Below are 16241 nucleotides of genomic sequence, written 5' to 3'. Positions count from 1 at the left end.
CAGGAGCATCATAGTTCAGCCGCTGGTGAGAAGGGTCGGTCCTGTCAGATCCTTCAGCGCGCCTGGAGTCTCACCACCACTCCCCCGCTCGCGCGCCGCCCCCACTCCGCACGCCACCCTCAAGGTTGAGGGCGTTGGGCGAGGGGCACGTTCAAAGCTCACTGCAGTGCAGAGAATGCGAGTTGACGTCCTCTGCTGTTGACTTCAGCCGCTTTGGGGAGGAGACCGCGTTGTCCACCTCCGTCTTTGAATGTGCCTGTGCAATGAAAGTCCGGGGAAAGGCTTTCGTTGGGGTTCGCCCCCCGAGGGGCTCCGCAATGCAGGACTCTGTGATCCACCGGCTGTTCTCAGGGACTCAGGCCCAGATGAACTAGGGGCCTCACGGTAGCATGGTGGTTAGCATCAATGCTTCACAGCTCCAGGGTCCCAGGTTCGATTCCCGGCTGGGTCACTGTCTGTGTGGAGTCTGCACGTCCTCCCCGTGTGTGCGTGGGTTTCCTCCGGGTGCTCCGGTTTCCTCCCACAGTCCAAAGATGTGCGGGTTAGGTGGATTGGCCATGCTAAATTGCCCGTAGTGTAAGGTTAATGGGGGGATTGTTGGGTTACAGGTATACGGGTTACGTGGGTTTAAGTAGGGTGATCATTGCTCGGCACAACATTGAGGGCCGAAGGGCCTGTTCTGTGCTGTACTGTTCTATCTATCTATCTATCTATGAACTCACGCCGACTGTAGCTGGAGGGTCACCAGCTCAGTGAAAGACATTCTTCAGCCTGCCTGGAACTCGTTGGCCTTCCAGTGCACAGATCTGTCCGTGGCTGACGTGTGGCAGGCTGGCGTACTCCAAGATCCAGGACTACGCGCTGGCGAACACACTAAAGCTTGGGGCAACCGCGGCAGAGGTTGAATGGGGAACGGCTGACGTCTAAGGGTCTGCCCCAATTGGATAGACAGGATTGGAACCCTTGTAAACCCCCTTGAGGTGAACACAGCAGAGAATGTTTGACATGAAATGCAGATTGTAAATATAAGTATATGGCCTCAGAATGCCATATATTGTACTGAAAGGAAATAAACAAATTTCATGAATTAAGGATATTTTTGGCAAGAGAAAGAAAATGGCCCGACGCTCAGTGCCACACTGCTGGGGAGCGCTGGCTCCCACATGAGGCATTAAACTAAGGCCCCGTCACGTGGGCGGTTAAACGTTCCGTGGTATCCTGGGCACCTTGCTCATCACTCAGCCACCATCTCCGGAACATTATTCGGCCATTTGTGGCATTGCCATTAGTGGGATCTTGCTGTGCGCCGATGCACGCTGCAGCAGTGACCAGACACCCACCGGAGGTTCCTCATTGGCTGCAAGGCCCTTGGGGGAGGGTGGGGGGGGGGGGGGGGGGTGGGGGCGGGGGTGTCCTGAGGTTGTTGCTGGGAATTGTAGAAATTCCAGGCTTTGGTGACGATTTTGATCCCACACTCGGCGTGGGCAGGAATGGCGACGTGGGCGGGAAATTCCCACTGGGATCGGGAACCACGAGTCCCTCCGGATAGACCGCGTTTCCCAATTCCCTCCGCTCCTCGCCGGCGACGGCGCGAGGTTCACGCCTGCATGGGGCGAGGGCCGAGTTTTCATACATTTGCGTGATTTTAAATATTATTTTTAAAATTAATTTACAGTATCCAATGGTTTTTTTTTTCCAATGAAGGGGCAATTTAGCGCGGCCAATCCACCCAACCTGCACATCTTTTGGGTTGTGGGGGCGAAACTCACGCAGACCCGGGGAGGATGTGCAAACTCCACACGGACAGTGACCCGGGGGCTGGATCGACCCCGGGTCCTCGGCGCCGTGAGGCAGCAGTGCTAACCACCGTGCCGCCCAGTTTTAATTATTATTAACAGGCCCCTTGCCACGTGATCCCCCCTCCCTTCATTAAATAAAACATATCTCACAATGGCGAAGTTCACAATAGATTTGACCAAACGAAAAACAATCGTGGGCGCAGGGGTAAGAATAACCCCCGGTGGCAGGGGGGGGGGTAATTAAACATGCCTGGGCATTGCCCCTGCTGCAGATTGGCAGTGGCCAACCTGGCAGTGCCAACCTGTGCCAACGATGATTGTCGGGGTGGGAAGAAGATCCCATGATGGGGGCTGGGGGCCGTTAAGCGGGACGATGATCCTTTTAAAGATGGCGCCTGATCTTGCTCAATCCTTGGGAGCGAAACCCGATCTGTGCGACTGGAGAGTGACACACCAGTTTTAAATCTGAACCTGACACAGTGCCAAGTTCCGGACAGATCCAATCTTTTATTTGTGTCTCTGCTGAGTGAGTGATTCAGGGCTCTCCGTTGGCACGACACCTGAAGGTGACGAGGTCACATGTCTTTCCTGAATTAAATATGTGGGAAATTCTCAAGTCGGAACTTGAGCTTTAAACACGGCCCCGACTCAGCCGTAAGCCCTGCCAGAGTTCACTGTGTTGGATTTGGCTGCGTCCGTTTCCCTCTTCAAGGGCTGGTGTCGGGGTCGGCCTACTAACTCCTCAGCTCTCGGTGAATCACCAGCTCTCGGTGAATCAGTCCACGATCCTGGGCTTTGAGCTCGGGGCAGGATCACAGCTCACTTCCGAGCAGAGAATGCAAGTTGAAGTCCTCCGCTGTTGCCGTTGGCTGCCCCGTAGGGGCCCTTTCCGACAGAGTCACAGGAGTGTGGGGGTGGGGGGTGGGGGTGGCTGTTCGTTGACCAATATCACGAGCGGTGTGCGCACCAGACCAGACCGAGAGTAACTAAACCACACCAGGGGTAAAGCTCCCTCTACGCCAGTGGTGCCACACAACCCCTACGGCGCAGAAGGAGGCCATTCGGCCCATCGAGCCGGCACCGACCCGCTGAAAGAGCACCCTACCCAGGCCCACGTAACACCACCAGCACGTCAAGGGGCAATTTAGCACGACCAATCCACCTAACCCGCACACGTTTGGACTGTGGGAGAAAACCTGGGGCACCCGGAAGAAAACCCACGTAGACACGGGGAGAACGTGCAGACTCCGCGCAGTCACCCGAGGTCGGAATCGAACGCGGGTCACTGGTGCTGAAGGCAGAAGTGCTAGCTGCTGTGCCGTCCCCAATTGAGTGGGTGGTAGGAAATGGCCATTTGGCCCATCGAGTGCTCTGCCATTCAATACGATCATGGCTGTTTTGATTGTAACTTCAACCCTGCATTCCCGCTCCCCCCCCCCCCCCCAATAATACCCCACGACCCCTCCTCATTAATCAAAAATCTATCTACTCTTGGCGCATAAAAATATTCAGTGACCCTACCTCCACCCCTCTCTGGGGAAGAGCTTTCCAAAGACTCACGACCCCCGAGTGAGAATAAGTCCCCTTCATCTCCTTAAACGAGAGACCCCTTATTTTTAAACCCATGTCCCCTGGTTCTAGTCTTCCCCCCCCCCCCCCCCCCCCCCCCCCCCCCCCCCCCCCCCCCCAGAGGAAACGTCCTCTCAGCCTGCACCCTGTCAAGTCCCCTCAGGATTCTAAATGACAGGGAAGCGCGGTGGCGCAGTGGGTTAGCGCTGCTGCCTCACGGCACCGAGGTCCCAGGTTCGAATCCCGGCCCTGGGTCACTGTCCGTGTGGAGTTTGCACCTTCTCCCCACAAACCAAAAATGTGCAGGTTAGGTGGGTTGGCCACGCTAAATTTCCCCTTAATTGGAAAAAATGAATTGGGCACTCTAAACTTGTTAAAAAAAGGATTCTAAATGACTCAGTAAGGTCATCCCTCATTCTCCGAACCTCCATCAGATACAGGCCCATCCTGTCCGACCTTTCCTTGTAGGATGACCCCACCCGCCCCCCGATTCTAGGTACCAGTCGAGTACTGTACTGTGAAGAGGCATGAGAAAGGGCACTGAAGGAGTCACAGGTTATGAGAGTGAGGTCAAAAGAGAAAGGCTAAAAAGAGAGGATTTAAAAATAAATATTGGTTTATATTGGGTGTGGGAGTTCACTAACAAGGTCAGCATTTATTTTCTATTCATAGAATCCCCTACAGTGCAGAAGGAGTCCATTCGGCCCATCGAGTCTGCACTGACCCTCTGAAAGAGCGCCCGACCTAGGCCCAATCCACCTGCCCTATTCCCACGACCCCACCTAATCTGCACATCTTTGGACACCAAGGAGCAGTTTAGCACGGCCAAGCTACCTAACCTGCACATCTTTGGACTGCGGGAGGAAACCGGAGCACCCGGAGAAAACCCACGCAGACACAGGGAGAATGTGCAGACTCCGCACAGACAGTGACCCGAGGCCGGAATCGAACCTGGGACCCTGGCGCTGTGAAGCAGCAGTGCTAACCACTGTGCCATCGTGACACCTTTATCCGTACTACATCCTTAAATGCTCTTACATAGCTTACATAGAATTTACAGAGCAGAAGGAGGCCATTCGACCCATCGAGTCTGCAACGGCTCCTGGAAAGAGCACCCTACCCAAGGTTAACACCCCCACCCTATCCCCATAACCCAGTAACCCCACCCAACACTAAGGGCAATTTTGGACACTAAGGGCAATTTATCATGGCCAATCCACCTAACCTGCACATCTTTGGACTGTGGGAGGAAACCGGAGCACCCGGAGGAAACCCACGCACACACGGGGAGGATGTGCAGACTCCGCACAGACAGTGACCCAAGCCGGAATCGAACCTGGGACCCTGGAGCTGTGAAGCGATTGTGCTATCCACAATGCTACCGTGCTGCCTCTTGATGGAACAGTCTACATCCTATAAAAAGGGAAGAGGAAATTGCTTAGATAACCTGGAAAGTAAAATCGTCAAATACTGCAGTGCACAAACAATGGAAAATAGTTAAGGAGTTGGCCGGGGTTACACACTGGGTTTGTTTTAAGATTGTTTAAAGGAAGGTGCAGCTATGTCCTTGAGTGAGTAGAGGATTTTTTTTTTAAACCCGAAAATAAGGTCATGATGATATGAATGTGAGTCTTTCTTTCCGCTGCTGATTCTTCATGGCTCTGTTCGCCTGCTGCTTTCTGATTGCCAATACTATTTTTAAAATGCAAGGCGGAGGCAAAAAATGCATTTGTGTAGTGAAGAAACCATCAATTCACGCAACGCGTGGTTAGAAGCGAACAGTGGTTTTAATCGTCTTACAACAGAGCCTGCCTGTGACGAGATGAACTCCAGATGAACTGGCAGGCAGGCTCACAACAGCAACCTTTGTACTCCCGGTTAGGGGGAGGAGCCATGGGCGGAGCCATGGGCGGAGCCAAGGGTGGAGCCCAGTACAAGCTCCTCATCTCCCCCTATGGGTAGAGCCGCGCAACTACACGTGATCTACTACAAGGTACAGGCTCAACCCACGTTGTACAATACAGTGTGGATTATTAGTGTTTATAATTCACCACATAATTCTCCACGGGTGGAGCTGCCCAAGGTGCTTCACAGGAGCGCTGTCAAACCAAACACGGCACTGAGGCACACAAGGAGATGTGGTGGTGGCCAGCCTAAAGTGCGCTCAAAGAGGCAGCTGTCGAGGACAAAGTGAGGTACAGAGACGGAGAGGAGCAAGGTAGGAGCTCCCTACTTGGCCCCATTCCCCTCTCCTTTCCCTAGAGCCTATTAGGTATTTCCTTTTGCAATACCAAATCCCTTTTAAATGGCAATTATGTCCCCGTTTCCATGGATTCCACACCATCGATCAAAACTCTTAACAAAAGAAACTTGAAGCAGCTGAGGCTCCTTCATTAAATGTTTTTAAGGTAAAGATAGATAGTTTTTTGAAGAATAAAGGGATTAAGGGTTATGGTGTTCGGGCCGGAAAGTGGAGCTGAGTCCACAAAAGATCAGCCATGAGCTCATTGAATGGCGGAGCAGGTTCGAGGGGCCAGATGGCCGACTCCTGCTCCTCGTTCTTATGTTTCTAAACCAGAACGAAAGTAACTAAATCAGACCAAAGTAAATAAACCAGACCTAGTTATTCCCATTAAACCGGGAATAATTAAACCACACTGGGAGAAATAAACCGGATTGGGAGCAACTAAACCAGGCAAGAGTCACTAAACCAGACTGAGAGGAACTAAAAAAGCCAGTAGTAACTAAATGAGACAGGGAGTAACTAAACCAGACCCGGAGTAACTAAACCAGACCAACTGCAAACAAGAGCAGACCATGATTTTACTGGGCGGGATTCTCTCACCCCGGGGCCGGGCCGGAGAATCGGCGCGGATTGCGCCAACGCCGCCCGGACGGCGGGATGCGATTCTCCAGTGAGCGGGGAATTGGCGCCGGCGAGGTCGGCGCGGCGCTGGTCGGGGGGCGCATTACGGGCATCCCCCCCCCCCCCCCCCGCCGCTTCTCCGCCCTAGATGGGCCGAGCGGCCGCACAAAAAAAACCCGAATCATGCCGGCGCCGTTCTGACCTGCTCTTACCCGGCGGGACCTCGGCGTGGAAGGATCCGGGGGTGGCCTGTGGGGGGGGGGGGTGGGGGGGGGTCCAACCCCGGGGTGGGAGGGGGTGGCCTCACCAGCTGGGGGCCTCCTTTGTTCCACGCCGGCCCCTGTAGCCCTACCCCATGTTGCGTCGGGGCCGGCGCGGAGAAGGGAGACACCGCGCATGCGCGGAAATTGTGCCGGTCCCACTGCGCATGCGCAGACCCGCGGCGCCCATCTGACGCCGGGATCAGCAGCTGGAGCAGCGTGGGACGCTCCAGTGCCGTGCTGGCCCCCTGTAGGGTCAGAAACGCTGCTCCTGAGGCCATCTTGTCGCCGTCAGGAAACGCGACGGCGTTTACGACACTTAGCCTCAGGATCAGAGTATCCCGCCCACTATCCTTGTTACATAGGGTGAAATGGAAAGAATTTAGTTTCAGAATCCAGCTCCTGCTTCTGAACATTTCAGAAACTGACTGGAGACTGATCAGAAACTGACAAGAAGTCACATGAAACTGACCAGAAAGCAACCAGAGGCTGACCAGAAACTGACCAGAGATTGATGAATGCCTGACCAGAAACTGACCAGGAACTGACCACAGACTGACCAGAGACTGACCAGAAACTGACCACAGACTGACCAGAGACTGACCAGAAACTGACCAGCGACTGACCAGAAACTGACCACAGACTGACCAGAGACTGACAAGAAACTGACCACAGACTGACCAGAAACTGACCACAGACTGACCAGAAACTGACCACAGACTGACCAGAGACTGACCAGAAACTGACCAGAGACTGACCAGAGACTGACCAGAAACTGACCAGAGACTGACCAGAAACTGACCACAGACTGACCAGAGACTGACCAGAAACTGACCAGAGACTGACCAGAAACTGACCACAGACTGACCAGAGACTGACCAGAAACTGACCAGAGACTGACCAGAAACTGACCAGAGACTGACCAGAAACTGACCAGAAACTGACCAGAGATTGACCAGAAACTGACCAGAAACTGACCAGAGACTGATCAGAAACTAACCAGAAACTGACCAGAGACTGACCAAAAACTGACCAGAGACTGACCAGAGACTGACCAGAAACTGACCAGAGACTGACCAGAGGCTGACCAGAAAATGACCAGAGACTGACCAGAAAGTGAGCAGAGACTGACCAGAGGCTGACCAGAAAGTGACCAGAGACTGACCAGAGACTGTCGAGAAACTGACCAGAGACTGATCAGAAACTGACCAGAAACTGACCAGAGATTGACCAGAAACTGACCAGAAACTGACCAGAGACTGACCAGAAACTAACCAGAAACTGACCAGAGACTGACCAGAAACTGACCAGAGACTGACCAGAGACTGACCAGAGACTGACCAGAGACTGATCAGAAACTAACCAGAAACTGACCAGAAACTGACCAGAGACTGACCAGAGACTGATCAGTAACTGACCAGAAACTGACAAGAAGTCAACCAGAAACTGACCAGAAACCAACTAGAGTCTGACCAGAGACTGACCAGAAAATGACCACAGATTGACCAGAGCTGACCAGAAACTGATCTGAAACTGACAATAAATTGGGACGCTCCAGTGCTGTGGTGGACCCCTGTAGGGGTCAGAATTGCTGCTCCTGAGGCCATCTTGTCGCCGTCAGGAAACGCGACGGCGTTTACGACACTTAGCCTCAGGATCAGAGAATCCCGTCCACTATCCTTGTTACAAAGGGTGAAATGGAAAGAATTTAGTTTCAGAATCCAGCACCTGCTTCTGAACATTTCAGAAACTGACCAGAAACTAACCACAAATGACCAGAAACTGACCAGAAACTGACCAGAGACTGACCAGAAACTGACCAGAGACTGACCAGAGACTGACCAGAAACTGACCAGAGACTGACCAGAAACTGACCAGAGACTGACCAGAGACTGACCAGAAACTGACCAGAAACTGACCAGAGATTGACCAGAAACTGACCAGAAACTGACCAGAGACTGATCAGAAACTAACCAGAAACTGACCAGAGACTGATCAGAAACTGACCAGAGACTGACCAGAGACTGACCAGAAACTGACCAGAAACTGACCAGAGATTGACCAGAAACTGACCAGAAACTGACCAGAGACTGATCAGAAACTAACCAGAAACTGACCAGAGACTGATCAGAAACTGACCAGAGACTGACCAGAGACTGACCAGAGGCTGACCAGAAAGTGACCAGAGACTGATCAGAAACTGACCAGAGATTGACCAGAAACTGACCACAGACTGACCAGAGACTGACCAGAAACTGACCACAGACTGACCAAGACTGACCAGAAACTGACCACAGACTGACCAGAGACTGACCAGAAACTGACCAGAAACTGACAAGAAGTCAACCAGAAACTGACCAGAAACCAACTAGAGTCTGACCAGAGACTGACCAGAAAATGACCACAGATTGACCAGAGACTGACCAGAGGCTGACCAGAAAGTGACCAGAGACTGATCAGAAACTGACCAGAGATTGACCAGAAACTGACCACAGACTGACCAGAGACTGACCAGAAACTGACCACAGACTGACCAAGACTGACCAGAAACTGACCACAGACTGACCAGAGACTGACCAGAAACTGACCAGAAACTGACAAGAAGTCAACCAGAAACTGACCAGAAACCAACTAGAGTCTGACCAGAGACTGACCAGAAAATGACCACAGATTGACCAGAGCTGACCAGAAACTGATCTGAAACTGACAATAAATTGGGTCGCTCCAGTGTCGTGCTGGCCCTCTGTAGGGGTCAGAATTGCTGCTCCTGAGGCCATCTTGTCGCCGTCAGGAAACGCGACGGCGTTTACGACACTTAGCCTCAGGATCAGAGAATCCCACCCACTATCCTTGTTACAAAGGGTGAAATGGAAAGAATTTAGTTTCAGAATCCAGCACCTGCTTCTGAACATTTCAGAAACTGACCAGAAACTAACCACAAATGACCAGAAACTGACCAGAAACTGACCAGAGACTGACCAGAGACTGACCAGAAACTGACCAGAGACTGACCAGAGACTGACCAGAGACTGACCAGAGACTGACCAGAAACTGACCAGAGACTGACCAGACTGTCGGGAAACTGACCAGAGACTGACCAGAGGCTGACCAGAAAGTGACCAGAGACTGACCAGAGGCTGACCAGAGACTGACCAGAAACTGACCAGAAACTGACCAGAGATTGAACAGAAACTGACCAGAAACTGACCAGAGACTGACCAGAAACTGACCAGAGACTGACCAGACTGTCGGGAAACTGACCAGAGACTGACCAGAGGCTGACCAGAAAGTGACCAGAGACGGACCAAAAACTGACCAGAGACTGTCAAGAAACTGACCAGAGACTGACCACAGACTGACCGAAACTGACCAGAGACGGCTCAGACACCCAGGACACAATCCTTGCTCTGGAATGGAATCCTGAAATTCAAAGTGTGTGTTACCCTGCCCGATTGGTCTCAATGACGGACTACATTTAGTTTGTCCATTGAGTCACCACAAGGATTCACTTTCCGTTTTCAGTTTTGTGTTTGAGTTGCCCCTCTGGACTGGCTATTGTGTAAGTCTGAGGAGATTGAGCACGTTCTCTCCTACACCTGCACAGCACTGCTGTAAACATCATTCATAACTCAATTAAACTCACCAACCCCCAGTAAACCGCAGAGGCTGAGCAATGTAACTTTATCAGCAACACATTTTCAAACTGATTCATGCACTTTGTGTAGTACAACTAACATTGCAGGAGTTAAAGACCATTCAAATGAAAAACATCCAGAGTAAAGCTCCCTCTACACTGTCCTCATCAAACACTCCCAGGACAGGTACAGCTCGGGGTTAGATACAGAGTAAAGCTCCCTCTACACTTTCCCCATCAAACACTCCCAGGACAGGTACAGCTCGGGGTTAGATACAGAGTAAAGCTCCCTCTACACTGTCCTCATCAAACACTCCCAAGACAGCACGGGGTTAGATACAGAGTAAAGTTCCCTCTATACTGTCCCCATCAAACACTCCGAGGACAGGTACAGCACGGGGTTAGATACAGAGTAAAGCTCCCTCCACACTGTCCCCATCAAACACTCCCAGGACAGGTACAGCACAGGATTAGATACAGAGTAAAGCTTCCTCTACACTGTCCCCATCAAACACTCCCAGGACAGGTACAGCACGGGGTTAGATGCAGAGTAAAGCTCCCTCTATACTGTCCTCATCAAACACTCCCAGGACAGCACGGGGTTTGATACAGAGTAAAGCTCCCTCTATACTGTCCTCATCAAACACTCCCAGGACAGGTACAGCACGGGGTTAGATACAGAGTAAAGCTCCCTTTACACTGTCCCCATCAAACACTTCCAGGACAGGTACAGCACAGGGTTAGATACAGAGTAAAGCTCCCTCTCCACTGTCCCCATCAAACACTCCGAGGACAGGTACAGCACGGGGTTAGATACAGAGTAAAGCTCCCTCTACACTGTCCCCATCAAACACTCCCAGGACAGGGTGTATAAGGTGTTAGTGCGGCCACACCTGGAGTATTGTGTTCAGTTTTGGTCTCCTTACTTGAGAAAGGACGTACTGGCACTGGAGGGTGTGCAGAGGAGATTCACTAGGTTAATCCCAGAGCTGAAGGGGTTGGATTATGAGGAGAGGTTGAGTAGACTGGGACTGTACTCGTTGGAATTTAGAAGGATGAGGGGGGATCTTATAGAAACATTTAAAATTATGAAGGGAATAGATAGGATAGATGCGGGCAGGTTGTTTCCACTGGCTGGTGACAGCAGAACTAGGGGACATAGCCTCAAAATAAGGGGAAGTAGATTTAGGACTGAGTTTAGGAGGAACTTCTTCACCCAAAGGGTTGTGAATCTATGGAATTCCTTGCCCAGTGAAGCAGTTGAGGCTCCTTCATTACATGTTTTTAAGGTAAAGATAGATAGTTTTTTGAAGAATAAAGGGATTAAGGGTTATGGTGTTCGGGCCGGAAAGTGGAGCTGAGTCCACAAAAGATCAGCCATGATCTAATTGAATGGCGGAGCAGGCTCGAGGGGCCAGATGGCCTACTCCTGCTCCTAGTTCTTATATTCTTATGACAGGTACAGCACGGGGTTAGATACAGAGTAAAGATCCCTCTACACTGTCCCCATCAAACACTCCCAGGACAGGTACAGCACGGGGTTAGATACAGAGTAAAGCTCCCTCTACACTGTCCCCATCAAACACTCCCAGGACAGGTACAGCACGGGGTTAGATACAGAATAAAGCTCCCTCTACACTGTCCCCATCAAACACTCCCAGGACAGGTACAGCACGGGGTTAGATACAGAGTAAAGATCCATTTACATCTGTGTCGGTGCTGTTTATGTTCACTCTCGGTAGTTGAAAGGAAGATGGGAATATTGTCTTGCATTTACATATCTCTTCACACAACCCCAGGATGTCTCAGAGCGCTTTATGGGACAGGGTAGTCACTGCTGCAACATAGGAAGCAGAGCTGCCAATTTGTGCACAGCAAGAACTGCAATCCTGATTTTTGTAACCTCTGATTGAAGTAGAAACTTTGGCCAGGAGTTCCCCTCTTGCTTTTTCTCACAGAGTGTTTCAGAGGATCGTCCCTTCCCACCTCGAAGGGCCTTAGGTACACATGTCACCTGAGAGACAGCACCTCCAACAGTGCAGTCCAGTCCCGCAGCGGAGCGTTGGCTTCGACCTCTGCAACTCAAGGCCCTGGATTGGGGCCCACAACTCAGGGACACAGAAGTGAGAGTGTTACCAAGCAAGCCATGGCACAGATGTCAGCCAACTCGCTATATCTATCTGCTGTATACATACTTTGCATATGTGCCACAGATATAAAGTATTGAATTTTACATATGCATGTTCTCTGTATAATCCCCCTTGGCAGCACTGTTGCTTCACAGCGCCAGGACCTGGGTTCAATCCGGCCCTAGGGTGACTGCGTGGAGTTTGCACGCTCTCCCCGTGTCTGCGTGGGTTTCCTCCGGGTGCTCCGGTTTCCTCCCACAGTCCAAAGGTGTGCAGGTTAGGTGGATTGGCAGCGATAAATTTCCCCTTAGTGTCAAAAGATGTGCAGGCTAGGTAGATTGGTTGTGCTAAATTGCCCCTTGGCATCCAAAGATGTGCAGGTTAGGTGGATTGGCCATGCTAAATTGCCCCTTAGCATCCAAAGATGTGCAGATTAGGTGGATTGGTTGTGCTAAATTGCCGCTTTGCATCCAAAGATTATTAGAATTAGAATTAGAACAGTACAGCACAGAACAGGCCCTTTGGCCCTCGATGTTGTGCCGAGCAATGATCACCCTACTCAAACCCACGTATCCACCCTATACCCGTAACCCAACAACCCCCCCCCCCTTAACCTTACTTTTTAGGACACTATGGGCAATTTAGCATAGCCAATCCACCTAACCCGCACATCTTTGGACTGTGGGAGGAAACCGGAGCACCCGGAGGAAACCCACGCACACACGGGGAGGACGTGCAGACTCCGCACAGACAGTGACCCAGATGTGCAGGTTCGGTGGATTGGCCATGCTAAATTGCCCCTTAGCATCCAAAGATGTGCAGGTTAGGTGGATTGGTTGTGCTAAATTGCCCCTTAGCACCCAAAGATGTGCGGGTTAGATGGATTGGCCGTGCTAAATTGCCCCCTAGCATCCAAAAAAAGTTAGGCGGTGTTACTGGCTTACGGGGATAGGGTGCAGGCGAGGGCCTGGGTCAGGGTGCTCCTTCCTGGGGTCGGTGCAGACTCGATGGGCTGAATGGCCACCTTCTGCACTGTATGATTCTGTGATGTGGTGCCGTGTGTGTGGCTGATAGGGCGTGGGCTGTTAATATTAAACAGGAACATGTTCCTCAAGACTGTGATGTGTTGCATCAGTCCACAGCTCACCACGGTAACCACACATAAACTGAGTGCCTGAGGCGTCTCGTTTGACGCTGGGGCACCGATGTTATCGCATTCAGCCAGCTGTACGTGCAGCTCCGCGCAGCTGTCATGTCAGCTCTAGAACTCAGTGAGTCACAACCCATTCCGCCACATTCCACACTCCCTCCTCCAGACCCGATCCAGCTGAACAACTTCTGGGAAAACATCGAGAGGGAGGCTGCGGGCGGGGAGGAAGGGATTAAATAAACTGCATCCGACAGCGCTTCAAAAAAAAAAACAGCTTCGGAATAAAACCTACTTTGCCCCGGCGGAAGTGGACAGTAAGGATCTGCCGTACGGAAAGAAAGGATGGCTCTGTGCAGTGACACGGAGTAACCCTTGCCCTGCTGAATTAGCAGCAACTCTGTGCTGTTACGCAGAGCAACTGTGGCACCACCAGGGTGCCCGGGTGGCAGTGCCAAGGTGCCAGCGGGAATGCCCAATGCCCGATCACTGGGGGTCTCTAATGTCCTGGTAGAGCCCCCCCACCCCACCCACCCCCGCCCCCCACCAGGTGCTATTATGCCCCGTCCGTGTTTGTGGAGACCCCAGGCGCGGCCGTGTATTCCTGGGCACCGGGGGAATCCAGCGCCGACCTATTGGGGCTGTTTAGCACAACGCTAAATAGCTGGCTTTGAAAGCAGACCAAGCAGGCCAGCAGCACGGTTCGATTCCCGTAACAGCCTCCCCGAACAGGCGCCGGAATGTGGCGACTAGGGGCTTTTCACAGTAACTTCATTTGAAGCCTACTCGTGACAATAAGCGATTTCCAAATGAGATGCCACGCCTGGCGAGGTTCAGTCGCCTGGCGAGAGTCAGCGGCCTCATCGCAACGCCGAGTGGGGTGCCCGCCGGGACTGAATAGCGTGCCACTGGCGTTTCCTTTGGCCTGGGGATGGGCGCAATCCGTCCCGCGAGTCAGGACGTGCAAATGGGCCAGAGCGGATTTTATTTCTGAAAGCATTTTTGTTGGATTGTTCACATTTTACCTCGGCAGTTACAGAACCAAACCAAACCCACGCATGCGTCAAAATTTGCAACAGTGGTTTCAGTTTTTATACACGGTCTCGACACGTAAAACTTATATTGCGAGGACGCTTATTTAGCCCCAAATGAAAGACGATAAAGGATGCATAAAATAGAGAAAGCAAGAAGGCAGCTGGGCACCAGCTGGGTCAGGCGGGGGCCCTGAGGTGGGCCCCCTAGGTTGTGTCGGACGATGGCCGACTGTTCGCCTGGGAGGGGCTATCGTACGGTCATGGGGAGCCCCCGTTTGGGAGCCCCCAGCGATCGGCCGTTCCCGCCGAGCGGCCTTGCCCCCCTCCCACGGCCTTGGTTGTCTCCTGGCACTGAGCCATGCTCGGGGGGGGGATCTGCTGGGTGCGCTCGTCACTGTGGTCGCTTTCGCTTATTGCCCTTTGTCCTTCTTGCTTCTCTCCTTCCATTTGTCTTGCATTTCCCTTGTTGTCTACTCCCGTTCATTTCCCAACCTCCCCCTCCCCCCAACAACCTGCACCCCCTCCCCCCCCTCCCTACTCCCCCCCCCCCCCCCCCCCCCCCCCCCCTTCCAGCGTGAATTGTAAGCAATTCCCAGCCCAGTGGTCGGTGTAACGCTGAAGGGACAGACAGGCCTGAGCTGTTTGTAAATGCTCCACTCACCACACACTCATTGCAGCCGCAAAGCTGGCTCAGGGAAGTCATGCCACCCCCCAACCCTCCTCCACGCCCCCCCCCCCTCCCCCCACCCACCCACCCCCCCACCCCCTCCAAACCCCCAACCCCTGCCACGTTCGGGAGTCTGAAGCAGACCCACTGCTCAATGCCATTGGGGAGCGGAGGGACACCCTCTTCCCAGGGTAGGCCCAGACTCCAGTCTGCCCTCCTGAACAGCGCCTGGGAGGAGGTGGCAGAGGCAGTCAGTGTCTGCCAGCCTCACCAGGTGGAGATGGCTCTGGTGCTGAGGGGTTGGTGGGCGAGGGTGTCACCGGTGAGGCCTCTGCCCAAGAGAGGAGCAGAGAACCAGGCAGGGCTCAAAAGGCCACAGTGCAGCTGGGGGCGGAGCTCTTTTAACCCCCTGCTTCCTCTGCAATGGGTCTGCACTTCTGAGGAGAGCCAACACCTGGTGGGCCAGTCATTGAGCTTGGCCACGCCCATCCCCTTGATGGTACCTCTGGGGTATGAGGGTGTCCAGAGAGATGGCCTGGGTGGGCTCCCAGATGACCAGAGGCCTTCTGAGCATTCACAGGACATGGTGAGCACTCAGCAGTGCGAGCAGTATGAAAACAGGCCCTGCCCAACCTGTCCATGCCGCCCAGTTTTTCCACTAAGCTACTCCCAATTGTCTGCATTTGGCCCATAACCCTCTATACCCATCTTTCCCATATAACTGTCTAACTACTTTTTAAAATTGTACCCGCCTCTACTATTGCCTCTGTTCTAGACACCACCCTCTGTGTGAAAGAATTGCCCCTCTGGACCCTTTTGTGTCTCTCCCCTCTCACCTTAAACTACGCCCTCTAGTTTTAGACTCCCCTACCTTTGACAAAAGATGTTGACTACCTACCTTATCAATGCCCCTCGTTATTTTATAGACCTCTATAAGATCACCCCGAAGCCTCCTACGCTCCAGGTAAAAAAAGTCCCACTATATCCAGCCTCTCCTCAGACCATCAAGTCCAGCATCCCAGTAAATCTCTTCTGCACTCTTTCTAGTTTAACAATATCCTTTCTATAATAGGGTGACCAGAACTGAACACAGTATTCCATGTGTGGTCTTACCAAAGTTTTGTACAACTTCAACA

The sequence above is a fragment of the Scyliorhinus canicula genome, chromosome 27 (assembly GCF_902713615.1).
Source record: "Scyliorhinus canicula chromosome 27, sScyCan1.1, whole genome shotgun sequence".
Lineage (NCBI taxonomy): Eukaryota > Metazoa > Chordata > Chondrichthyes > Carcharhiniformes > Scyliorhinidae > Scyliorhinus > Scyliorhinus canicula.
The sequence above is the reverse complement of the archived record's forward strand: the minus strand, read 5'-3'. Positions refer to the sequence as shown.